The sequence below is a fragment of the Temnothorax americanus genome, unplaced genomic scaffold (genome assembly GCF_048541705.1).
Source record: "Temnothorax americanus isolate GAGA-0224 unplaced genomic scaffold, ASM4854170v1 Scaffold2, whole genome shotgun sequence".
Classification (NCBI taxonomy): domain Eukaryota; kingdom Metazoa; phylum Arthropoda; class Insecta; order Hymenoptera; family Formicidae; genus Temnothorax; species Temnothorax americanus.
The window spans coordinates 4,632,577-4,660,504 of NW_027509338.1; the positions used below are offsets into that span (position 1 = coordinate 4,632,577).

Here is a 27,928-nt window from a genome sequence, read left to right on the forward strand (position 1 = left end):
GCTTGGAGTTCGCCAAAGAGCACGTGGCTATAATGTTATATATACCTACCATATCGCGTTTAATTGGACGATATCGGGAGACCTTGGCAGATAAACTAAAATTGCACCAGCTTCAGCAATTGCAATTGCAATTTCAATGCTTCAGCTTAATAGGCATTTAATTTGAAGTATATATATACATATACCGAGTTATTCAATAAATAAATAGCCGATATATACAAATAGACAAATTCTACAAGAATCATATCAAAAGAAATTTTAGAAATGTATTAGAGACGTGAGGTTTTTGTGCAAGTGCGGAGATCAGTTCAAGAGGAACGGTATATAGCAATACGACGGGAGAATTCATGATCTCAAGAAGATATTAATATAACGTAACAAATAGTTGATAAACGTACGGTGATGAGAAAAAGTTAAAAAGATAACTATAATATAATTATCGTAATACTCATTTTATTACGGTAGCAGAGAAGCGTAATTTTGACAATAAACGTTAAACTATTTGTAGAATCTGTGGAAAATTAAAGAAGACAAATAATACAATAGTGATAAAGGTGCGGGGTATTTAGGAATAATCATTCGCGTTTCATTTTCGACGCCGACTACCATGGCCGTTAAACCGAAAACCCATAATTTTCAGATGGGTTCCGTGCCATCAAATGCACAAGATAAAGGTGGAGCCGCAGCTGATGCAGCCGCGTACCATCATACGCTAATGTACACACGCAACATAGGCCAATTCTCTTAATTTCCTCTTGCGTGAAGATACTCGCTAAGCAACGCTGTTTGGAAACAGAGGTTGCGCTGTTTCGATACGAACAGTCCTTGGTATTCCGTCAAACGCGTCCTTGAAAGCTCGCATTCGCACCTCGCTAATGAATACTGTATGCGCGAATCCCTTTTAATTGGATCGTCGCGCAATACGCGAAATAATTTTCGATTTCCGAGCAACGTTTCCATATGTCATTTGAATACGCATGATTATCGAGTCTGCAATCAAATCTTGCAGCAGCGTGATTATTTTATTTAAGTAGGCTTAAATTTGACAGTCACCCGCGCTAGCTTCTGAATTATTCAATTTTTACGTAAGACGTTTAATAAACGTGGTGCTATATAAATTACAACTTCTCACATAGAATTAATTATCGACTCGCCTCTTTCACATATTCTCGAAATTATTATAAATAAACTAACAGACATATCCTTCGCTGTGATTCGTGGCGGAAGTTAAGTCAAGAGAACCCATTCGAAATGGCAGGCCATTAAGCGCGAAGCGCTTGAATCGGACAGCCCACACGAGAAAATCCTTGTTGCTCTCTTCGAACTTCATAATTATAATGTCTGTTGGCCTCGAACCACATCGCGCTTTGCTTATCGTTTCCCCTTTAATTAACTCAGCACAGCATCTGTCTTCGGACAAATCAATAAACGTTTATAGTAAATAACGCGTTCTCCGCGCGGATCATCGATCACGCGGTTTCGCGAGCATAAGTGAATTATCGAGAATTCCGCCTCGAGTCGCCAGCGGGAAAAGAATCACTTTTTCCTCTTAATCATCTACTTCCTGGAAACTGCAGTCGAGACGCCGACCCGGTTCACGTTTTTTTACAAATTAATTCCGCAAAAAATGTCCCGTAAAATCGAGTATTTTAGTAGCCGCGGTCACATCATGAATCCAATTATCAACTGGGAATTCTCCCTGCTGGACAGTGAAAGTATACGCCGTTCGAAACGGCGACCACCAATATTGCAATTGAAATCTCGAATCGTATGTCACTCGTGTTTATAATTACCGGGTATTTTATTTACGCAAAAGCATGTCATGCAACTTATTGCATATACAGCTTCCGTTTTACCGTAATTCATTTAGTTGCGAGATGTTTCCCTCGTACCGTGGATCGCAATATTTCTTATAATTTTAAAGTTTAAAGTTTAAAGTTTAACGCAAATGATCAAAAGATTAATATCTTTTATAATAAGTGTCAAATTATCAATTTCAAGGATTATTTAATTGAAGATAAAATATGTTACAGGCTCTATGTGCGATCCGGATGATCTGTGTTATTCTTAGAACGGAGAAATATCCGCACAGGATGATTACGATAATTATCTATCACAGAATGGCAGTTTGGGCAACGCATGAACATTCTTAGATCACACCACCTATTACTTGTAAAACTTATATATAATCCGAAAAAAGTTAAAAGGCTTTAGATGGCCTTGCGTAATTTTTCTCAGTGTCTATTTTTACTGAGACCACGACCGAATGGGAGCTAAATGCCATAAATTCAGAATTCAAGAAACATATAGCGAGCGATCTTTGGCGATTTTGACGATTAGAGCAATTATCTGCGAGACTAGATCATCCGTATTCAAAATTCGACGATGGCAATAGAAAAATCATTAGACACAATACCGAAGGAGAAGAACATTAATGTTAGAAATAGGATACTAAAGTTTTATAAAAAATATTCTGCAAATATTATGTCATTTATATACATTTATTGTATTAGGGATGGCAGTGTGGTCTAGTGGTAAAGCGTCAGACTCGCAATCACGGAAAATCAGGTTCGAGTCCGCATGATCATAGGAATTTTTATATTCTAAACTGCACCCCTCCGCGCAAGAAATTAACGGAGGGACTCTAGTGGAAGAAACTGAACTCCATCTTATAATGATTATATAATGTATTTGTATACTTCAACAAAAAATACACTTTATATGAAGATTTTTCGGGTGGTGTACAAATACATTACATAATTAGAAATTATTTTTTGGCAGGAAATTGCAAGCCAACAACGTATATAACTTCAATCAAATATTGAAATTACTGCAATTCTATGTTACTCAAATTGAACAATTACAAATACAATTAAACATATTGAGTCTAATAAGTTAACTGCGGAATGCCCAAAACAAAGTATATGTCGCAAAGGCACTAAAGTATTGGGCATTCCAGTTAACTTAGACTCAATATGTTTAACTCGAGGTTTAACTATATTTTTAGCTTTCGTTGTAGTCACGTAACCATACTGATGATTGAGCGCAAGTAAAGGGCGGGCAGAATTTGTCTTTATCATGGCCGTTAGTTAAATCGTATTTTACGAGGTATCGAAGGCTCCAATCGTATTATCGACGTAAGTAGCAAAAACTTATTTCTCGAGAAAATAAAATTTCACGACAGGCGCCGATAAGACCGCGCCAGAACGACATTTAGATTTATTCGCGAGCTTCAACTCGCAAACGCCTTGCCTACGCATAAACGGATTCGAGATCGTCAATTCATCCTCTCGCAGCTGTTATTAGCGGCGAAGAGTTAATTACGATGTTTAACTAGCACTTTCACCCAGCCGATGTCTACAGGCTAGACGTTTACATCGACATATAGGTGCAGTCGTTAATCATCGATCACGTCAATTCCATTCGAGATTTGTCACCTCTTGTATAAAAAATTAGGCACTCCTTAATAACGTTGCCAAGACAATCGACAATTTTAATCGTGTTTTAAATAACAAATATTATTATAAATAAAGTCGAAAAAAGCAAGTTCAAAAAGCCAAGTTCGAAATATACTAAAATAATTCTTCACACTTTGTGACACTCTTACATTCTCTTGAAATGTGCGTTCCACAAACAAATCGAGTCATCTTTTAAGAAAAAAAAAATATAAGTAACAAAAAAATTTAAAATTCTAGTTGCTTGTACCTAGTCTACGTTAGGATCGGTTCACTTTTCACGGAAGGGATAATTTTCTCCCAATAAAGTTATCACTATTTTACTTCGGGCTAAGTATAGTATGACGCAGCAGGGGCAATCGACTATAACGACGTCGTTACGATCTACCCTAGATGATAGAGATTTTTGCGTCGACTGGAATCGATAAAGCATCGCGGTGACAGCGGGCTATCAATGATTTGCAAATGTCCCCGTTTATCGGTACCCGCGTGTTATCACACCACGGTACACCGTTAGACCGATTAACCACCGGTGCCGGGCTCGTACGAAAGTATTAATCACGTCGAGTCGATCGTCGACCGAGAATAACCGCGCGATTATTTACGATGCGCGCGTATAGGAACCAGTTTACTTCACGGTTATGCGAATGATAAACGCGCTCCAGATCGGCCGGCCTTTTGGAATCCCACTTTCGTTTGCGCTTCACGAAGGGCTCGGCCTCCTTCCTCATTTTTTAACGTCTCGCGGCGCCCATTGTGTTTCATCTTACGTTCCCCCCGAGACGGCACTCTATCTTTTCATGCTATTTTATTGGATTCGAACCTGTTGACAGCTTCCACGACAGAGATTTAACGCTTAAATATTTACCTTTTTTAAAACCACCGAAGAGAATATATTTTTCTCATAGTAATGGGACGAAGAAGGAGACACTGACAAAGAAAAGCTCCAAGTTAGACGTACAAAGTAATCGTTTCCTGTTGATAAAGTAGCGATAAGGTAGCTAGCTATACGGTGTAGAACGGTATACAGTTATTAAATGCGGATTGGCGCAATTCCTCGCAATCTAGCATCAGTTTCATCGGAGAAACCGCAATACTCGTGTCGACGGTGAAAAGTAACAAAGCTCGCGATCGAGGCACTACACAATAGCTAGGAACGATCTACGTAATCGCCTGTCTCCTCTCACTGTTACTTCGTTCGAGAAATCTTCGTATACCTCTCCTTTACAGCACAAATAAATCGCTGTGGCAAGAAGATTGTAAAAATGTTAACGAAAGGAGAACAGTTTATACACAAAAAAAAAGGAATTTCACCATCACTAAAAAAGCTATTACTGCATACTTGATGTGAAAGCGATCGAGCTTCGCAATAATAATATCAATCGCTTGATATTTAAACAGAATTTGTCAATTGAAAAATTTTATTCGTCATTGTAATCAAATTAAATAATTAAATTTAACGACGTATTTTCGAAGAGGTTGATGAGAGATTTTAAAGGGTATATCAACGCCGTTTTTCGTTTAAAGATACCAAAGGAAGACATCACTCGCGAAACAACCGCCACGCCGCGACGATTTTCCCGCATGAACGCGAAGGTATACGCTGCTCTTTGCGACCTGGCGACTGGGATCGGACAACGATCGAGGGCCGTATGATCTCTCTTCTACAAGAGCCACAGCACGTTTCTTGCCAGGAGCCAAGAAACGACAAGTTGCCGTATTAGGACAGGCAACGGCGCTACCGTCGTCAATAGAATTCCCAATGAGCTTATTGAGAGTCTCGTTTTTTCCACGATTGCTTGTTATGAAACCACCATCGTCTGTTGCTGTCTACTGCAGCCGATTTTATAGGGAAAATATTAGAAAAAATATCATAAGCCTATCATCATTCTTGTAATAACAGAATAATAACAGATTCAATGACAGAAGTGTTATTTCTTGGTATGCAAGTTTTGCTAATCCTATATAATAGTTTCGGTTTCCAATAAAGTACGATTTTTGTTCCGTGATGGTTATTATACTTATATTAATTACACAATTATAAACCTTGATCACTTAAGTTATTTCTCCAATATCCATATTTTCAGCAAGTAAAATATATTGTCAACAGAAATAAAAATACAGCTTTCATGTTAATTCATTAAAGAAAAAAATATACTTAAAAAGATTAATATATTAAAACTTTTTAATATTTCTCTAATAAAAATTACCTCAGCTTACTTGTACGCGATTTAATTCTGTTTTCCATGAAGTATCATGTAAGTGCAGAAAGAAGAAAAGGGTTCCTATATCGCAAGGGTCACGTATATCCGTATACGTGAGAGAATAAGGATTCAAGACTATGCGAGAATGTCCCTATTCAGAGGTTATGCCATCCATATAATTCGTCTATATTTTTTACAGCCGTATTATAATATAATGTGTTTTCGATAAACACATCGCCTGTCTTATTGTATTATTTATATTATCGATAAATACTGTGTGCGGCTGTTATATATTTTATATCTTATGTCCCTTATATATATATATATATATATATATATATATATATTATATCCTTAATAATTACGCTGCCAACTCGCGCGTGTTACGTGAATTTATATGAACGAATTGCAAGATTTCTGCAGCATTAAACCCTCTGTAAAACTATAGATATTATAAAATGTAATTTTACGACGGGGGTCGAGGATTATTTAAGTTACGAAGTACGAAGACATGCAAAAGCAACCGTAATATTTTATTCGCTTTGGGCGCGACCGCGGGGCGAAAGCAACTTTAGAACCACGAAGGGAGTGTTCTGATTCTTTTTTAATCTTGAATTACGATCCTACAGTTCTCTTTTGTATTTTATTCTCGCTAATCAAAGTTGCCCATGGAAGTTACGATACAGTGGAGTCGCAAAGCGACTAAGCGACCGAATCATGCACGTATCCGCTTCGTGTCGTCCTATGAAAAACGACGTAGAGGCTGTACTACGTTCTGAAATTTTCGGTATACCGGAGCAGGATCCGCCGCGCCCAGGGGGATCATGAGCAGAACATAAAAGCAGCAATAAAGTTCAGTTTCTCAGGGCTTGTCTCTGCGCCGATAATATCGTGACTCTGAATCGCTTCTTTGTGAGATTTACCACCGTTGCCGAAAGAGAGAAAGAAAGAACTGCGAGAAATGCAATATACCAGAAAAAATTATCGCGATAATTGATCGAGATAATATTTAAGACCTCATCATCATATTTCACATCAAATATTAAGTAATATCAGTACCTATATATTAAAATATATTGGATCGTAAATTATACACAAAGAACGAAATATGATTCGTCGAAGGATATAAGCTTAAAATAAAATCATAGCTCGAACAAATCTTCTCGGTAAATTAACTTAAGCTGCTAATCTCAGAACAGAATTAGCGAATGGGCTCATGTCGGATTTGATTAGCTTATAAGATTATATTAGTGAAACTTGGCCGCTCTGAAGAAGCTAGTCTGCATAAAGCAAAAAGAAAGAACATGACGAGTTCGAAGGAAGAAAAAAGAAAAGGTTTGCGAAGCGAAAGAGTATCGGACCAGGCAAAAAGAACAAAGAAAGATAAAGACAAAGAAAAAATTAGGAAGAAAGAGAAGAAACGAAGGGAGCCACGAAATAAAAAGGCGGGAGTTGCATTGAGGGAATATCGCCATTATTTTCCTCTCGTTGTCCCCGCTATTGCCTTGCATTATTTATCGGCCCTTGGTGTATTGTCTCGCGCAAGGGTCTCGATACAATTCGGCCTTCGCGGTCTCAAAGTTATCGAGCAGGAGGAAATGGACCGTCCAGATGCATCGAAGCCGTATTCGCGATAATCATCCCGTTTCGATCTCCCAATCCTGATGCCTATCGTGATTCATCTATATTGATGTTATCACTCTCTATCTTCGTAAAAAAAAATAGAAAAAGATTTCTTTCTGATTCAGTAAACGAGTCAAACGCGTTGTAACGTTTCTGTTGTTTTTCTTTTACGATAATGGTTATTGGTAAGACTATATTAATCAATCGAATTAGTAATTAAAATTAATACAAAATTAAATTTATATTTTTTATTTTAGCATAAAAGCAGTAATAAATTATTAAAGTTTAGCATCAGATACATTCATGAACGTAGCTTTTTTTCTTCAAGATAAGAAAATTCATTTTTATTATTGTCGTGGTTCATTTATTAACCGTGAATTCAGCACAGATAAATTAATAATATATGCATACAATAAAGATTGTCATTCCTCGTTGTATTGTCTAAATTTGACAAGCTGGAATCTGGAGAAATAAGTCTATAATGTCCAATTTCGCACACATTAATCGGTATAATGTCGGCAATTCGCAATTGCCCGAGAGCATACCTGGTGTATCTAATGGTAATAACTTTCTTGAAATATTCCGAGATATATCTATCTGTCGCCAACATCCCGATCTCAGCGCAATTTGAACTCGCGCCATACATCTTAAGATGTGTCTGTGCGTTTACGAAAGCTTGCAGGCCAAATATTCGCGCCGAGCTAAGAAATCTCGAAGGTGCGCTCTCGTTGAAAATGTCGAAACACTCACGATCCCGACATCAATGCGGCCGCCTCATAAATAAACATTATATCGGCCGCGAGCCCATTCGCTGAAAACTCAGATTTACGAACCATGAGACGCATCGCGATAAACCGACTGATATTTCACGCGTGCAGCTCGTCTGCCGCATTCATAAACACGTCGGAGAGATCATGTGCGAGCCGTGTTGCAATATATTTGAATTGTTTATAAAGAGAAACGTCACTTGCAATTGACACGATTGCAACAAATATCCCGTCGAGTTTAAAACCTTTTTCTCACGGCAAGATAATAATCCATAATCATCCGTAATCAATTCCTCTGAATAATTGAGTGCATAATCTCTGCAGTTCAATTATCTAATCAGCGATTTCGAAAACATCGATTAGCTTTAACTGTTTGAATGATACTTTTGCTAGAGCTATTATTAGAAATGGACGCAGAATAAAAAGGTAATTAACATTGATGAAACTGCTCATAAGCGTTCAAATATGGATCATTAATCTAGCAAAATTTCATAATAGCACGAGAAAAAATTAAGTTATTACAAACAGTGACGTTAACTTCTGCATAAATCATCATATATACCAGAATAAGAAATGTGTATAATGAATCATAAACTCGTTTGTTAAAAAAAAAGTGTACAAGATAATTCAGTGCATATAGTTCAATCTTATTATTTATTTTTTGCGACAAATAATTAACGTAGAAAGATTATTCATAAATATTTATTATATACAATTATATAAATATATAATAAACTATATAGAATTTCCTGTTCCATTTATTATTACCTTAGTTATTCATTAATAATATCTTAGTAATAATTATAAAAATTATTATTGCAAAATTTTATCGCGTCTTTGTTTTATAAAAGAAAATTAACAAATTAACACACAAACGCGCTCAAAACTACCGAATTTAAATACATCGACAAATATTCGACAAAAATTTTTTTTAATAGAAAAAATCAATCAACTTTAACTTTCGTTATCCTGCTCTACATCAAATACTCTATCTACATCAAGTATCTTGTTCTTATTTTTATTATTCTTTTTCTTCTTATGATTTTTAAAAATAAAACCTCTATCTTTGCTTCCACTTTTTCTCCAATGTTTATAGAACTGTCAATTTCAAAAATGTGTGACACAGGTGTACGTAAAGTGTAAATGTTTATGCTAGTCTGTAGTATATTAAGCTCGGGTTCATTGGTTTGTGCTAACGATAAATTCAAATAATTTGTGCGAATCAGTCACATCCCTGTACTCTATAGGAGGATCGACCGACACAGAAATCGTAATCCATCGTGGTCGTCGCGCCATCTCTTCTGCAATGAACGAACATAAGACTGGGTTATTTCCATCGCTCCATGGACAAGGAGAATGCCTACCCATCCTCGATGCTCTTTCGTGGATCAAATGGTTCTCGAGCATACGCGCAGGCGTCGCGCACATATGTATAAATTCAAGAAAGCGATTCGTATAAAGTGCTCTTTACTGTGGCAATAGGTGTCTTCTAAAGGACATGTGCAACTTAATTATTTTTTATTCTGCAATGTTAACTTTTTCTTGATCCATCAGGGATATAATAATTTCAAGCTATTAGAAGTGAGTAAACGTGTGTGATGTGATCATATATATGTATATTAAAGTTAAATATAATTTGAAATAATGTATTTAAAAAATTCAGCGAAGTTCATACACAATATAAAGAGAAAGTTCGTGTTGATTTGTCTTATCGCCGACGTCCCGTGGCACCCAGTTTCAAGTGTATAATATAATTCAGCAATGGCGCATATACATCGTGATAAAATATTTTGCTAATTAGTTATACAATATTATATATATAATTACAAAAATTTTAACTTTGTCAATAAGCAGTCTTCTAAAAAATTTTGCTTTTAAATAGAAATTTAAACGTAAGCAAATAAATGCGGAAATGTTTTGAAGATATATATGTATACAAAGATATATTCAAGAATATATAGGTACGTAAAATCAAAGAGAGCATAAATAATCAGTCGCATTTTTTCTGGGCTTATATTTTTGTGAGCAAATCGTACGCTTATAAAGAGAGTTAATTATGCGTTTTATTAGACGAGGCGGCACAAGGTAAAGGCAAACGAGGAAGGAAGAGAACGAGCAGGAAAAAAAAGCGAGGGTGATCTCCGCGCGAGGATCTTCCCACACAGAATCACGACAAGATTACGTTGCAGGATCCTCCGCGAAAGGATCATATTGCCTTTGTACGCTAGCACCCGTGCCATATGACCCCTCGCGAACTCTCGGCCCCCGCTTTATAAAATCTACTGTATAAAATGGATCATAGTCGGAAGTCGAAATGCACCTTACTCGCGTTCACTGACAATTAAGAAGAAACAATTTAGTGAAAAAAAAATTGAAAGATATTTGGGTAATCGCAATCATAAGAATAATTTCTATCGTATATTACATTCTTGTTCATCCATTAATTCTCAATTATATTATATTGTAATGTTAGTTAAGTTTGTATTCATATATCCTTATCATGGCTATAAAATTATTTAAAATCGTGATCTTATAAAGAAACGTGAAAAAGTGATTACAACGGCAAAAATTCTTTTTACGAATGCCAAATGCATGTAGATTTTATTTCAACCGATGTCTAATTAGTCCATTTACTACACATGAAATGGTACATGAGACAGCGAATTTTTGAGGTACCAATCAAACGGGCGAAAGGGTTAAATCGCCGACGTAAACGCACGCGGGGCACTCAGCTTTTTTTCATCGCGCGCTTACCGCGATACTTAAGTGGTAATCGCTGATGATTCGATTGGCCGCATCTCGGTTCTGGGTGCAATGTATGAGGCGCGCATTCTGAGCAACGAATCCTCACAATCAGTTGAGAGGGTCAACGGCCGACTAAACCGAGTGATGCGACGCATATACGAAGCGGCCTGAACCCCGCCGCCACCGATTTCTTATTTAAATCACGGCCGAGCTCACAAATCACCCGCTATCGCATCCCATTAGACAGCCCGGAATCTAATAAAACTTCTTCCTTCATCACACACACATCCCGCGTCCCCCTATTGTATGCATGACTATTTCGACCGTGATTGCGCGCACAACTTTTTCATCGGCTCGCCTTTATACTCGCGTGTGATATACCAAATATTTTTTGACGAGCGTTGTCAAGAGTCATTACGGCAACTATCCTGTATCGCGTTCAATGACCGTTGTTCTATTACACCAACATCTTATCTAATATCTAATATTTTCAGTCTTATTATTTTCTATTATATTCATAAAAATCACACCGTTTCACGTTACGATTCATTATTAGTCTTCTATCATTTAGTTCATTAGTCTTCTCTCTCAATAAACTCAACAAATAATTTTGCCACATTGAACGTATATTCTATATAGATCGTGACACAATAAAAATATGCGACAATATAATTGTTCTCCTTGATCTGTTGCGTTATAAGCTAGTCGGCAATCGTCAGAAAAAGCAGTTTCGATGACATCAACGTGCCCGCTGGCTGCGCAAGAATATTGACATTAATGCTGTTTACTCATCAACGAGGTAACAGATTGCCATATTAATTATCGATGATCGTCGGACTCACCTTTCAGCGTAACCATTTTTCATAATTTATCGTTCGATTCGACCACGTCGCTCTGAGAGATTGAAATTTAAATTGTGCACCTTGCGCTTTCGAAGAAAAAAAACGTCCATGAGCGAAGAACATCGTAAGCAAATATAAATATCCACAATATTTTTCTGCAGACTATTCTCTCAGAGAAGGAAGTAAGGAAATAATATTGAAAAACAATATTGTCTAAAAAGACAGTAAAAAATCAATATGTCCAAAGTCTCGTACAATCTTCCAAATAAAAAAAAAAAACGTATAAGTATATTTTAAATATACTTATTATTTAAAAATACTCTGATTAAGATTAATTAATTTTAAAATAAAAAAAAAGAATGAAAAAAATAAAAAATATATTAAATATATATTTTTTGACAGTAATAAGTGCAATCGCAATCTAGTGGTTTGCAATATATGCATACAATTTGGCTTGTCTTCAGACGTTTTCTCTCAAAATAAAATTATAAAATGCAAACGAGGATTGAACCGTAGAACGGAAATGTGATGATTAACATTCAACAACAAAATAATAAATATATGTGATCGAATGGTAATGCGACGGACTAACAAAAAACCTCTTATAATTTTTAACAATTTATGCTTATAAATAAAGTCTTTTATCAACAATTGAAAGTAAGTATAAAATATTTAAATTGCTCGTCGATGCTTTCGGCTAAATCTCTTTCGTTTAATTAGTATCACGGAATAACTTCGTATCAGTTGTTCGGATCGAAATTTCTCATTAACGCCAACATTGCTCAATGCAATAATGACTGACGCTGAGACGTGTGACCAATTACGTTGAAAAGCGCCGCTTATTAAGCATGGATTATAAGTCGCCGAGCAACGGTCAGCCGCGAGAGAAAAAAAAAGGTCGAGGCGAAGCAAGACATCAGGCGAGACCAGGAATTCTTTCCTTACGTCGACAGAAGTACTTCGCGTCGATTATCAATTCCGCGTTTTCTCAATTACCACAACCAACAGCCGCGCAATTGCTCAAGTCCGCTGTAAGAACGTGAATAATCATTTGTTGTGAAGGTGTTACTCGGTAATATTTCAAGCCGATCGCAGATATTATTGCTTCTCTCGAGGCTTCTCTCCAACAGAGACAAAAATGTAGTGTAAAAAGTATATGCATACAATTATCGATTAAAAAAAAAAAAAGAAATGTATCAAATGCTTAATGTCGAACAGCAATATTAATAATATTCATATTAAATGCATTATTGCATAAAATTATGTCAAGTACCTTATCCTATACTTATCCTTTTATTCTTTGTCTACTAATTGCAGATTTACATAGAGCTTCTGACAAGAAAACTGGGACAGTAGTTATTAAACAGTCTTCCTCGCGCTACTGCTGTACCGTTAACGTTGTAAAATTACATTATGTTGTGCGTGCCGCGTACAAACTTCGTAATTAAATTAATAATTAAATTACAATGCACTCGTAATCGTGTCGCGCGTATGTATACATTCACACGGGTACAAATACAATATTCACACAGATATATCTTTCTGTGCGATATTCAGGCATGCGATCTCACGTGTGCGTGAAATGCTGCACGTGCATATGTACGAACGTCAGCATGCACGTGTATATACAAACGACGCGTAACGCACGTAACAGGGTTGGATTAATAACTGTGCCTGACGGGCATGCGAAACGGCCCAGAAAAAAGAGATTAAGGTCCACGAAGTCTTAACAGCTGTCCAATTTAAATATGGAAACAAGAAATAAATTTTATAATAGTGGAGAGGAAAAATTGATACTTTATTTGGGATCTTTGAAAATACCAATGAATATTTATGCGTAAAGAAATTTGATCTCAGATATCGTTTATTCAAATTAAAAGATAAATTAAAAAATTACTAGAAAAAAATGTTATATTAATTTAATATCAAAAAGGATTCAATGCGAAAAAAAACACGTATTTTGAAGTGGCAAAAATAGAATTCTTAATAAATAAGTGAAACGTTATAGACGGATCTTTCTAACTTTTTAAACATATACGAAGCTTAGATTATCTGATATTCTAAACAAGCGTCTCGTATAGAAGCATAGATTTTCCGAGGACCGGGAGATGCGGCCCTGTACGGTACGTACGCGGGAGATCTTGTCGGATGCTCGTAAACCGGAGCTTTACTGCGTTTTGTATGCAGTATTTAACCCTGAATTTATATCCCGTCAGGGCTCATTTATACCGGGCGTCGTCGCGGCCGCCTTTAACGGCCGCGGCCCGTTGTTGTTGTATTCAGTAATGCGCGCAATTAGATAGTAATTAGCCGTGCCGCGGCCGAGCTCCACGCGAGCCTCGCGGGCCTCGATGCGCTCGCGACGTGCAAGCGTTTTCCGAGCGAGCGCGGCGCGGCGCGGCGCGGCGGGCAGTCACGCGCTCGCTCAGGCAGCCCGGCGCCGCTTCGACCCTCGGGACGTTTTGAGAAACCATTTCTCTTTACAGCCGCTTTTTTCCGCGAGCGTTCTTTCGGCTCGTGGAATAAATCACGTCGCGAATAACGCTTTCTGGTTCTGTGGGAAACGCTTCGCGAGAAACAGCGGTCTATCCTTTATGCAACGAGGCAAGCGTGAGGTAATACACTCTGACGAGATAAAAATAGTTTAAAAGTATTAATCGCGATCGACAGCACAGTAAGGTTATCCGCATACAATCGGCTAATGGCTTAAGAAACTGAAATTGAATTAAGATAACAAAGATAAGAAATAAGAGATAATGATATTAAAAAAAAATAAAGATAATTATGGGTCTATTTTTAAGCTCTTTATAACTTAACTCTCTATAATTAATTGGATATATATATATATATATATATATTGCTTAATTGAAGTTTAACTGAGATTTTGTAAATGATAATCGCAACTTGATGATAACAGAAATGAGATAAAGCAGCGTATTATTAAATAGTATTATGAATATATGATGACAAGATAAACGATGAGCGAACTTAAAGCAATTCTTTCTTTCCAACGACATCCTCGGTTGTTGCAGTCCACTATAATAGAATGCAGTCAGTGCCGTAAGTGTAATTCCCTTCTCAATAAAAGCGCCTATAATTACCGCTCAAAGTGAGTATTAATCGGTACGTATCTCGCTGCCGCTTTCTACACTGGCGGAGCACGAGCGTCAGACGTGGAGCGTCTTGGAAAAAAGGCGAATAAAACCAAAACAATCAGCATTACGCTAATAGACGTAATTACCGGCTTTACAGATCGAGTCTGCCAACGACTATCCATCTTAGGCGCACGAATGCAAAGCACGCCTTTGCGCGAAATCGCCGCGCAGCGGCACGGATCGATGAATCACGCCATGAATATTGCCTTCCAAAGTCGAAAAATTCTATTGCCGCAAAGAAACATCGCTTAAAAATGTATATTATTTTTTCAGTTAAAATATTAAATCGTATAATAGATTCTCACGAGTCGATGTAATTGTATTCTCATCGCCGGATATGCCTTTCTAAAATAATAATATGATAACTTGTTCAAATCACTTCAAGATTTTATATTTCTTTTCTAACTTCAGATATATTTGCGGTTCGATGGGTCGTATTTTTTCGACAAGCATCGTCTCTAAAATTTAAAAGAAAATTTTCTGCAAAGAGAAAGTATTGTTTATTTGTATTTAAGAAAACCTATGTGTCTCTATTGAAATGAAATTCTAATATATTCCAGCTTCCTTATTCATTCTACGCACGCCGACCGCAAGATGTTGCGTTAACTTCGCGGTGAAGTGCAACTTAAGTTGCGATACCGCGTATCTTCGGCTTTCAAACCGCTCCGGTTGTGCATTGTCATAGACACTGCTTAGTCGACATATACGAAAATGGCGTTTCCAAGACGCACCGTTACCCGCAATAATCATCGATCGTAAAAAGTTAATGAAATTGCGCGGCGTAATTCATGAGTATAGCGGCGTACCCGTTTATCTGCATAATTGCATATTTAGTTACGTAACATGTTCCCTTGAAAACCTCTTTTTTTCTAAAACGTTTTTCTTCGCGGCGCGCACGATAAGCACAGGCATGTAACATACAAACGCATCGGCTTCTCTAAAGCTGCTTTGTCGCTGATCCGATTACGCACGCCTCTATCGATGTAAGTAAGCTGTTTCCCACGAATCTTGGTCGACGTGAAAACATCGGTCTCTCGAAGAATTATGAGCTCAACAAATCCCGGAAAGTATTGCGCAACCATAACTACGAGTGTAGCAAAAATTCTACCAAAGGCCTCTTCTAAATTGTATGCATTATTCATTTGCATCGCAATGATCTTAATAATGTAAGATATCGTAGAGCGATACTCATCTTTTTGACTACAATACAGAATTTTAAAACAAATTCAATTATATATACCGTAACGAGAGAGAGAGACAAAATAATTAAAAAAAAACATGCATCAAATTGGCATTACCGATCGTGTTGTTGTAAATCTCACGTCCCATTAAATTCACGAATTCATTTAATTCATCTAAATCAATCTTCACGAAAGTGCACGTTACGTGAAATTATAGCACGCGCGACTGGAGAAATAATGGCATCCGCAAAACCACGAGTGCCAATTTACGGGAAGCATTAGCGCATCCTGTAATTTGCGTGTTTACCACGCATTTTTTTTCCCCCAACGACGATCGCCGAGTGGTAACTTTATCGGGTGAACGAATAAGTTATCTAAATGAAACGAGCGGCCGAGAAGTTAATTTGCCGCGCCGTACGTATGTACTTCACGGCCGAGTTGCTTCCAATGCGAAAACGGAATGAGCTTGTGAATCAGCATTGCTTAGCGTGAATCAGTGGATATCACGCGAATCCCGCGTCGTTCCCCCGGGCGACGCGACTTCTCCCGTCACGCGGTTGCAGCCGCAATCGCGGCTCGCAGGTGGTGCTCGCGGGAATCGCTTATACACGCTTGCGCAGCGACGAGCGACGAGTATCGATACTTATCGATAATTCTAATGGCCATGCTCTGTCCGTGATTACGGGGATCGACGACGAGTTACGGCCGCGGGCGCGTCGAACGAGAGCAACGATCTTCGCTCTCGCTCGCCCTGACGCAACTGCTACCCTAAGTGCCTCCTCCCTACCTCCCCTCCATGGGGTTTCGTAACACGGTAACGTGCGAATCGTGCCACAAATTGACCGATTGGAACTCGGCTAGCCGGTATAACGGCTACCCATTGCCGAGATCGGTTAGTCGATCGATCGGCCGCGCGCGATCGATCGGAGCACGCGCGCATGTGGACGCGTATAGCGGTCACGAATCGATCTCTGCACGTGTTTCGCCCTCGCTGGATCGCATTCCTATCGCGCCGATTATGCGCATATCAATGTGAAATGCACTTTTGAAACTCGTCGCGTCGCCCACTTTGACGGACGCGCGGTTTGATCGACGTGAGAGATTCAGAAATCTCCTCTTGCATCCAGATAGAATTGTAATGGCGAGCATTGGGTCTTCGAGAGGGGGAACGATTTCATTAAACGAAGACGAGTCTGCGGTAGGCGAATCAACTACAACGGTTTCTTATGCTTCATTGAACATCATTGAGCCGGCAACGTTTGGCTGCTTCGTTACAATTTAAAAAATGCTCGAGAGATAAAAAATCGGCTCGTTCAGTTTAAATATAAATCGAAATGTAACTTTTCCACTTATAATATATGCGAATGCATTATTATTCTAAATTCCCCACTTAAGAAAAGCATAAAATAAAAGACAATATTTTTACATTGCGCTCTATAGAGACTAGAGGGAGTGTTTTTAATGTCAAGTTTTAATTTCTACTCTGCAGCGTAGTTAGAGCTTTAAAATGAAGAATGTACTATAAATTCAACGTAATAGGCAATAAAGGCACTACTAAAAGAGTAATATTATCTTCGTGCAAGCTATTACGCATCGTATGTTCGTTGCGTAGCGATATAATTTTATTAGATTTATTATTAGACACCGTGTGAGGCTGTATCGTGGGAAACACACAGTGGAACGTTCACCGACAATACTTTCGTATTATAGAACTTGAGATGTACAAGAACGTTATTTTCTAAGATGCGCATATCGCTCAGGTCGTCCTTTTTTAATGCCGAAAGGCCACTATTCATTAACCTGGCGCATCCTTTACTTCCTGATCCCCGATGTCGTGGCCAATTCCTGATCGCTCGTGGTCAATCTCATCTTTTCCCGTTTATCGGACCGGAGACTTAACGGTAATCGTTAATTACGAATCTTCGATCGCCATTGACGCGGACGCTGCGTTAATCTGAAAGCCACGTTCGATATATCGAGCAGCCAGCAATCGGCATATCTAATTAGGTACGACGATCCCTAACAGGGCAGAACGGAGGCAGTTGGCGATCGGGTCTTGGATGTGATAATCAGAATTCCATTAGTCAAAATTTAGTTGAAATTATTTTAAATCCATATAATTAACACACTAATTATATTAATATACTAGCGTATTAATACTAGCATGTTAATATTATTGAAAAGATTGTTGTTCGTGGACGCGAGTGTCGCGAAGGCGACGACATTTTGTTTGGCCAATTAATAAGTAATTAACCGTTCTGCGGTACTTGATCCATATCAACCGGGAATAAACTGGTCGCGTATCGCGATTTCGATAAAATAGGAAGAGAAATAATAATCTATCGCGCTTAATGGACTACCAATTAGAAATCGCTCATGCGCGTGGAGCTAATTGCTATCCCAGCAATATAACGATGCCCGGGCTTGCGGGTAATTACCGTCGGCAGAAATACCGCTCGTTCGCCGATAACTTGTTGAATGCTGATGTATTGCGACACTTTATCGCGGCATAACGTACCGGTGACTCAACGTTCGCCGCATCAAAGATTCTCGACGAATTTCTCTGGCGAAAGTATACGTTTATATGTAAGATCCAGCTTGGAAGTTCGCGATATCATTCAATCACGACGTGAAAGGTGTTTATAAAAATAGATATTTTCTCCGAAGGGTGTCTGAAGCCTGTATATAGTCGTTACATGAATCTCATATGAAGAAATCAGATGAAATACTCAGAATAAAGTTCTTGAGACACAGACGGATTCAGAGTCGTATTTTGATTAAAGATATCAAATGAGAATATATTCAATAAATCATGAGAAACAGAACAATTATACTCGTGAAACGTGAAAATATTAAAATATTTTGAAGTATTCCGCAATATTACATATACATAATGAGATAGAGAATCTTATTTTATTACATGATTACCTATACTGTGATTAGATAAGCTATGAAAAATTAGAATAAAACTAACTCATTTGTTATGAGAATGAGGAATCTGTCGCGCGTATATAAATAAAATAATTGGTATAGGTAATTCCCATCTGCTACATTTCGAGCGAATCCCTAAACGGAATGAATAAATCGTACGAAATATTTGCTTCGATACATAATACATTTACAATCGTTAATTGCGAAAGTTAACTGAACGCGTAAACTAATAGTTCGTAGAAAATAATAGTAGCTCGTACTTGGTGCGATCGCGTTTCGATGGGCATACATGCAAAAACACAAGAAACGATATGCGCCACTACCTACCCCGACGCGAATCCCGAGTATCCTCTCTGACGCGCGAATGATAAAAACGGCGGGCGGTGGCCTCGTATATGTATATAGTAGCGCGCTGTACATTATCAAAACAAACATCAATACCATAAGTCAGCCAGTGTTTTGCTACCATGAAATATTTAATATATTATTTCTATAAAATAACTATATATATATAATATATATATATATATATATATATATATATATATCGAGTAGTAACTAATACCATTCAATTGTGAAAGCATTTTGAAATAAAAATATCGTTGCTTGAATCTTAATTAGTAATAAAATTCGCTTCAATGTGCTTGATATGTATACAAAACGTATATTGCTAATAGCAAGCTATAATTGTTATATACAATTGTTTACTCTCAATCAACGTATATTACTTCAGTTTTATTTGACATAATATAATTGCAAACATATAACTAAATCATAAATTATTCTATACGTATTGTAGAATGGTTATCGCAATTGTTTATACAATTATTATTATTGGCACATTATTTAGCATATTTTGCAGATTAATTAGAATCAATTGAAAATCTTAAAACAAAAATCACTTGTATATTTTATAAAATACCGTTTAATCCCTAGTGTACAGGTAAAGTTAACGCGATAATACATATACATATATACCTTGGAAAGCGCGCGAATCGCTACTATATTTTTTCTTCACGGTCCACGAATGGTCCGGCTGGAGAATTTAACGCTATCGTTATCGTATGCCGAAGACTTGTCTCTCTCGGCGACGCTATAGAGAATAAACCCGCAGGAGCAAGAACGAGAGAGCACTTTGCTTACATAATCTCAAGAGTGACCCGCATAATTATTTGCAAATGCCGTACCGATACTGGTGCGGTGCCGGCATAAATTTTCGCCGGGCATTAAGCGTGTCCGCGAGCTATAATCCGATCACATCGCTGTGCCTGGTTACCCATGAGGAAAGTGATGGATGGATGGAGTGATATGTGTATATATGTATCTCGGTCTCTTCCTATTTCTTTTCCTCCCTACTTTCATTCGCAACTTTTAGTCTAGCTAAAGACATAATAAAATTACATATGACGCATCTTCGCTATCTCTTTCCGCTTATTTTTGTCATTTAACTTTTCCTCTCTAATTTGTTGCTTCGACAAAACAATAATATAGAATACACAAAAATTGTTCCCTTTTTATTATTCATTTTTATTTTATGATTATTTAAGCTTTTAATTTTGACGCTTGACTACTTTTCAAGTGTATTTTTTTCTTATGCATTTACATCTTGAATTGCTTACTTTTGTACTCATCTTTTTTCTTATATATCCCGCGTTCCTTTCTCACCAATGTTTTTATTTATTTTCAGGCACCTTTTTTACTTCTCAATGAGGCTCTGCACATCCTCTCGAGCTTTTGCTCTCTTCCTTTCTGTTTCGCTTTCAGTATCAAGCCACATTCTCGGACACATAGCGGAGGTGCGATCAAAGCGAGAAATTATTCATCGTGAAACAAGGAAGGAAAGTTATGGACAACTTACGAGTTACGAGGATGCCCGGAGACATTCCCGCTCGAGCGCGCACGATTTTAATAAGAAAAGACAATATATAACAGACGCATTAAGCCACGTAAGTTTGCAAAGCTACTCAGTTGATTGTAACTGGAATACAGCACGTATCTTTCCTACGACAACTATATATTTCTCGACTTAATCGTTACGTGAATATCGGCCATACGTGCTAATCTGCTAATTAATGCAATAAGTATTAATCTGTTTCAAATAAAAAATGAGTCCATTATGACAGATTGGTGCCGTTAAAATAAAACCGCTGACCTTGAGCTCTCTTACAATTGCATCACGTATTAATTTACATTGACGATATCGCTTTTTGATTCAAAGTATAAAAATAAAATCCTTTATATTAGAATACAAAAGAAAAAAACAGAATATAGAAATTATTAAGAAATTCCATGACGACAAAGAATTACTTTGAAATAATTATTGCTTATATCAATTACAAAAGTACTGCTCTGCATGTACAGTATCACAAAGTACTGCTCAAAGAACAATTTCTTGTCATTTAATCATTCACTCATTTTCATAAGAAAGCAATTTTCTTCAAAAACTACACGATAAACATGCATCCAATAGAATTCCGAGACGCTTTTTGATGCGGTGCGTTTGCCACTTTCGAATGTTTATCGATTCTCGCATCTAATTGTTTTCCGCCTCGTAAGTATAAATCGACCCTATCTACCGTGACGCGCCGCCCGAGAGAAACGTGTCGAACACGAGAGCGCGAGGCATCGTCTTATCGAACTTCTTTAAAGTTCTCGCGTGTCCATGCACGCTTTTGTTGAGAGAAAGAAAGAGAGGAGGGGAAGAGACAAAGAGAAAGAGAGGGGGGAGGAGGGAGACAGAGAGAAAGAAAAAGATGAGTAGCTTTTGCATCTTAAACTATAAATGTATTAATCTCCAATCGTTAAGCATTCTGCAAATCACGTTACTAATTAACAAACCATAAATGTGATAGGCGAGTCTTATCTTCTCGTGTTGACTCGCACATTTTGTCCGTTGTAAATAATTTCGCCGTGAAATAATTAGCAGATGGCTCGCCTTTATCTTTCGAGATGTGTGTGAGGCGCCAGAGAACTTCGATAAATAATAAGCACGCTACGCTGGATAAACTGAATGTCTGGGCGGATGTGCATTTGAATGAAACGAAAATACGATCGGCCCGTGCAAGGATCTCGGCGCGGCGGTTCCACTTTTTCGCCCATTAACCTGACGCGCGAGAGTACTGACCGCGTGATCGCGCGGATGAAGGTTGGTTACGTCACTCATAAAGTGTTACGGCCCGATTAACATCGTAACAAAAACACTGACGTGACTCCGCGACACACGTTGAGTACTTGAGTAACAATATTAAAGCGTGACTGTAAATCTGATACGCGCGCGCGCGGACTATGTCTGAATAAAATACATAAATCCTCACGATCCTCAATCCGATCCGTGAAAGCTATATACGCGTGATCGGTTGTGTTACGCAATTTCAGATTGTAATATTTAATACACATTGAATACATAAGCATTAAATATAACAATATACCGAGTCAATAATATAAAATATTTAACATTAAAATTGATATAATTTCACTAGAAGTATTGATAAGATTTTTATTCGCGAGACATCGTTTCTCTCGTTTTTTATTTAAAAAAAGTCCAAATTTTCTCTTACAAGTAAGAAACTAATAATTTAACATAAACTAGTTCAAAATGCAGAGCTATCGCGAATAATCATATTGCGCGTGCAGAGCCTCTCATGTTCGCATTGCATACAGATATACCGTCTCTTCCTTTATGTAACATTCGTTTGATTCGCCATAAATCGCAAAGTACCCGGGCGTCATTATTTACCCGTTGAACCAAGCGATAAAAGCCCTGGCCTGCGATAGCGCAACCGTGCAGACGCAACGCGCGATTGCGACCGCATTGCACGCATTGCATGTATTGCACGTCGGCGAAGAGCGTATATCGACCACGCACGCCTGCGGTATACGATGCGTCGAAGTAGACTAGTGAGATTTCGATAGGCAAACAGGTGGGCAGCGCGGGATTTCTCGGCTCTGCGTTATCGCGGAAAAATCGCGGCCACAATAATCAAGAGCAACGTGACATTGCCTTAGTGCTCTGCACCGGCTCTTGTTCTTAAACGTATAATATTTGCATATTGACGTAAATACGTTGATTGAACATAAGATATTCCGCTATCACAGCGCTAGTTCTATCAGATCTTTCCGTAATGCTTCATAAAAAAATTATTTTCTTCGAAAAGTCATCAGAGTATGAAATAAAATTAAAAACGGTTTGGACCGAAATAATACGCGAATAAACGACCGGGACTAGCCAAGGTTTGCAATGGTAATAGATGACAAAATCTTGGCAAGTGATACCATTTAGCGAGCAAACACGATCGGCTAAATCACGTAAACGGATACACCTCGATTATCGTCGGATCGTTGGAAACTCGATACACATGACGCGAAGAGCAAACGTATACCGTTGCAATTTCCTTCTCTAGGTTCGCGGATTTATCGACTTGGTGTTGATATTGCTTGAGATAATGTTAAATACTTAGAACTGATATGCGTTTTAATAACGTATCCTTGTAATTAAGTACGTCATGCCTCGGCTTATTCGGAAAATTATTCAGCGATAATAGATTCTATGCCATAGATTTACGGGAAATTGCGTCAAATTTTTAAAAAATTGGCCCTAAATGTCTAAGAAATTTTTATTAGTAAAACCACGTAAAGTGTGTATCGCATCTATAAATAATGGCTGTAATTTGAATTTAGAAAAAAAAAACGAGATTTTTATCATTTCCTGCATAATCACACTTATGCATTGACGTAATTCTTATCCTCGATGAAAATTATCTTCGATTTATGCATACTCTGTGCGTGTTTAACGAATATGAGGTACAAAAATACTTCGTACCAAGCGCGCACTTGTAAGCCAAAGATTATTTTTATTCTACTCAATCGGATGAGAACATCCGCGTCGCGTCATTTGCATGTGGAGAAGATTAAATAATCTCTTGTCTCTGCGTCATAAGAACCGCGAATCCGTGAACTCACGATCAAGAGACACGGTAGTGTCTCGCGTCAAGTACCTATACGCGCGAAGCGATACCGCACCGTGACTCTTTTACGCGACTAAGTGCATGTGACAGGAATTATAGTAGTTTACGTTTACGTGAGTATTACTTCTGTAGTAACTTATACGAACGATATCATCGTAGTTATTATAAAATCTCCCGTTTATGCGGAGAAATTATCGTATCGTTCGTAAGTTACTACAGAATTAAGTATTAACGCTCGCGTAAACGTAGTATAGGTTAGATCACTGGTTTCTTACAAAATTTTACATAAAACGCGAGATTCACTTATGTATGCAAGTTTAACGCCTATTGAGTTAATATGAAATAATTTTCCTAAATGTAAAAATAACACGATGTTATATGCGGTTTGGCGTGAATATATATCGCGAACAATAGCCGAGGTGATCGAAGAAGTTGTGTATAATGTCCCGATTCAACAGCCCCTGTCCCTGGTGCATTTGTCGAGATTAAAAGTAAAATAAAAAAAGACAATTACATGCAGGTTGAAACAATTTCCGTCGATCGAGGTGACTTTGCATTTGCCTACGCCTCATTAATGCAATTACAAATATCTTAACATCTTTATCGATTCAATGAGAAAACTGATATCCACTAATAAATCTATTTCTGAGATTATCCCTTATTAAATTATTTAAGCTTCATTAACTTTTTATTAAACAATTATAACAAGTACCTTTATATATTATAAATATTATTTATAACACGCGTAAATATAATGAACCAAGTTTCTGACATACGTTTATCATTTTAATCTCTCTCGGCTTTCCTTAGTTTTTTATCGATCCATGTCGACCAATCTATCAGTGATGAAAACGTTACCATTGTACAGTTGCAATTAGTGAGCAAGTTCGGTTACAATGGGGAGCTGCACGAGGTACTCACTTCGGACGGGTATATCTTGGAAATGCATCGGATAACAGGGCGTATATTAATTTCAATAACTCGTGGCATTTGTGATGCACGGCCTTCTGTGTAGCTCGGCGTGTTGGGTCGTTCCTGGGCCGCAGAAAAGCTTAGGTAAAAAAAGTGCATTTCCAATAAAAACATTTGATTGTTTGATTCCTGAGCGCGAGTACATTATTGCATAATACACGTGTATGTACACGTGTACGTTTCTTCATATAATTTATAATAGAGCAAAATATGTTCTTTTGAAACAAAGTAAAATTACGCGCGTGCATGAAGATCTGCACATTGCAGATTAAAAATTTTTCTTTTCTGCATCTACGTTCCAGTGTTCGTATTTACCTTAATGAAAATATTGTCAAATATTATCTGCTGTTATATTCCGTTATGTCCTTTTGAAATAGCATTGATTCTGGCGGACGCGGGATACGATTGTTGGCTCGGTAACGCTCGTGGCAATGTATATGAACGCAAGCACCTGCTCCCGGATATTCGGAGAGAATCCCTTTTCTAGGATTTCAGGTGAGGATAATAGATGTAAATAGCATGGAAGAAAAACAAACGTGTATATGTAAATAGCAAAAAATGAAACTATTATACCGATTACGACACTATATAATAGCACGCGTTTGAAAATAAACTGTTTAAGTCAGCACGGGACGATGGAAGCTTGACGCCAGGAATGTCAAGTGTCTTTAACTTTATCTTTAAACATATACATATACGGTCTACTACCGTCGAATGAAGAAATTTAGTTTAAACCCATGGGAGGTAATATTTATCATTTCTAAGTCTATCATTCGATTAATCGATGATTTATCGAAATAACGCCAAGATAATGGCACAATTTTAAGAATTGTATCCTATCGAGTTGTTCTCAAATTGTATCATTGCCATCGCAACGACGTTATCACATTTTAAGAAATCTCAATCGTGTATTTAGAGCTTCAGGAAAATGAATATTTCCCCATTTCCCCCCTATGTGGCGATATACATGTATATATTCCAATACATAACTAATCGTACACTCTGAGAAAAAAAGCTTGTTAACTTGACTAAATATTTTCAACTGATTATTTTTTTAATTGAAATATTGAATTATTTGAGTAAATTACGTCATGTTAGATTTAATATATGTTGTATTTAATTTAAATACATTTTAATACAACTTTTTTTTCTCAGTGTATGCGACGCAGTGAGAAAGGAGACATGGATCAAAATGATTACAGTATTCACGTAATAGTTTCAAGATAAAATCAATTTGCGCGCGTTATCTCAGCGGGAAAAAAAGTTTAATTGTGCTTTCTTAATCACCCATATTTCTTCGATTATCCGATTACGATAAAGATTTTACTTTCAACATAATAATTAAATAATATCAGAATTAGTATCAAATTTTGCAAACAATAACAATGAAAAAAATGCAATAAAAACAACATGCAATGTTTAAATCCATATCAAAATTCGAAATTGCACCTTTTTTTGCAGTTTTCGCGACATTGGCATGTACGATCTTCCAGCGATGATAGACTACATTGTGAAAATAACTGGACGTCATAAAATGTTCTATCTAGGGCATAGTCAAGGTACCACCTCCTTCTTCGTCATGTCGTCGGAACGGCCCGAATATCAGGACAAGATCCAGGCGATGTTCGCGTTGGCACCGGTGGCTTATTGTGGGAGGATGGATAATCCCATTATGCAATTTATATCAAAGTTCAGTGGTCCTTTAGATGTACGTAAGTCTAATCTCGATAAGAAAATAATAATCGCGATCGTCTTTTTGGACTTTAATGGCCTCGTTGCAGAAACTGATGAAATTAATCGGTATGTATGATTTCGAGCCTACTAGCGAAGCCCTCAAAATATTCGCAAGAATCGTATGCGCGGAGGACGCTATCACGCAACCCTTGTGCTCAAATATATACTTTTCTTGTTCGGCAGATTTAACAAAAACCAATTAAACATTGTACGATATTGTCTTTAACATACTTATAGTTAGCTTGTAAAATAAGATGATTATTCGCCAAATTAGTAAGCTGGTTTATTATAGCACTCTTTGTGTGTGCTGTTAGTTATCAAATAATCTGAATTAGTGTCAATTCATTATTAATTCGATATATATTTATTCATGATGTTCCTGTCACCTTTGCAGACTCTTCTACCATTAATCCTGGAACACGTTCCAGCTGGGCTCATCCACAAAACAATTTTTCCATTACGCACAACTTATTAAGACCGGTAAAACCTTCATTTCTATTACCTCATATACCTCATATTATATTTGCATAAAATTGGCGAAATATATCCTATGCATTCTATCACATCGTTCCATAAACATTTTTTAATATTTTGTAAAATAATATATATATATATATATATATATATATATACATTATAATTTTTATAAATTACGAATCTGTTCTCAGGGTTTTTGATTACACGGGGGAAATTCAGACAATACGAGTACTCGTTGGCCGGGAATTTGATGAAATACGGCACACTGAGTCCTCCGGAATATAATTTGGCAAAAATCAAGGTGCCAGTGTTACTTCATTATAGCGCACCAACGATTGGTTGGCGAATGTCAAAGTTCGTATACCTTCTTATACGTAATATTTTATTCGAGTTTAGATATTTGCGATATATTTGCCAGGATATTTTTTTCACACATACACGCGCACATAAGCTTTCGTATTATTATTATTATCGTATTACTTTTTAAATAAATATCTTGAAAATAATCGAGATACTAAAGTCAAATGCCATATACGATACTGTTTCAATTGTACTAATGATTACATTGTTGACGAATTATACAAGAACAAGAATCTTGGCAATCCGATTGGAAAATTCCGCGTGCCGCTTGAGAAATTTAGTCATCTCGATTTTATGTGGGCTAAAAAAAAAAAAAAAAAAGACGCCAAAGATCTTTTGTTTGATAAGATATTAAGTCTGATGACAAATTTCCAAGATTGACCTACTAAAGTTCATCGAACTTTTAAAGCTTTTTGTAGAGACAAAAATAGTACGAAAAGTCAATTCTATTTATCGGAAAAATTTTAAGGTAATTATCTTTGAATCAATACTTGCGTTTGACACATTAAATTATTATC

The 27,928-nt window shown here is 37.2% G+C and overlaps 1 protein-coding gene and 1 pseudogene across 2 annotated transcripts in view; one reads left to right on the forward strand and one right to left on the reverse strand.

Annotated features, from left to right (window-relative positions):
• Window positions 1-27,928, reverse strand: part of Cv-c (RhoGTPase activating protein) — a 218,550-nt gene that overhangs the window by 151,607 nt on the left and 39,015 nt on the right. The gene's annotated exons all lie outside the window — the stretch shown is intronic.
• LOC143896900 (lipase 3-like) lies at window positions 608-27,909 on the forward strand (annotated as a pseudogene).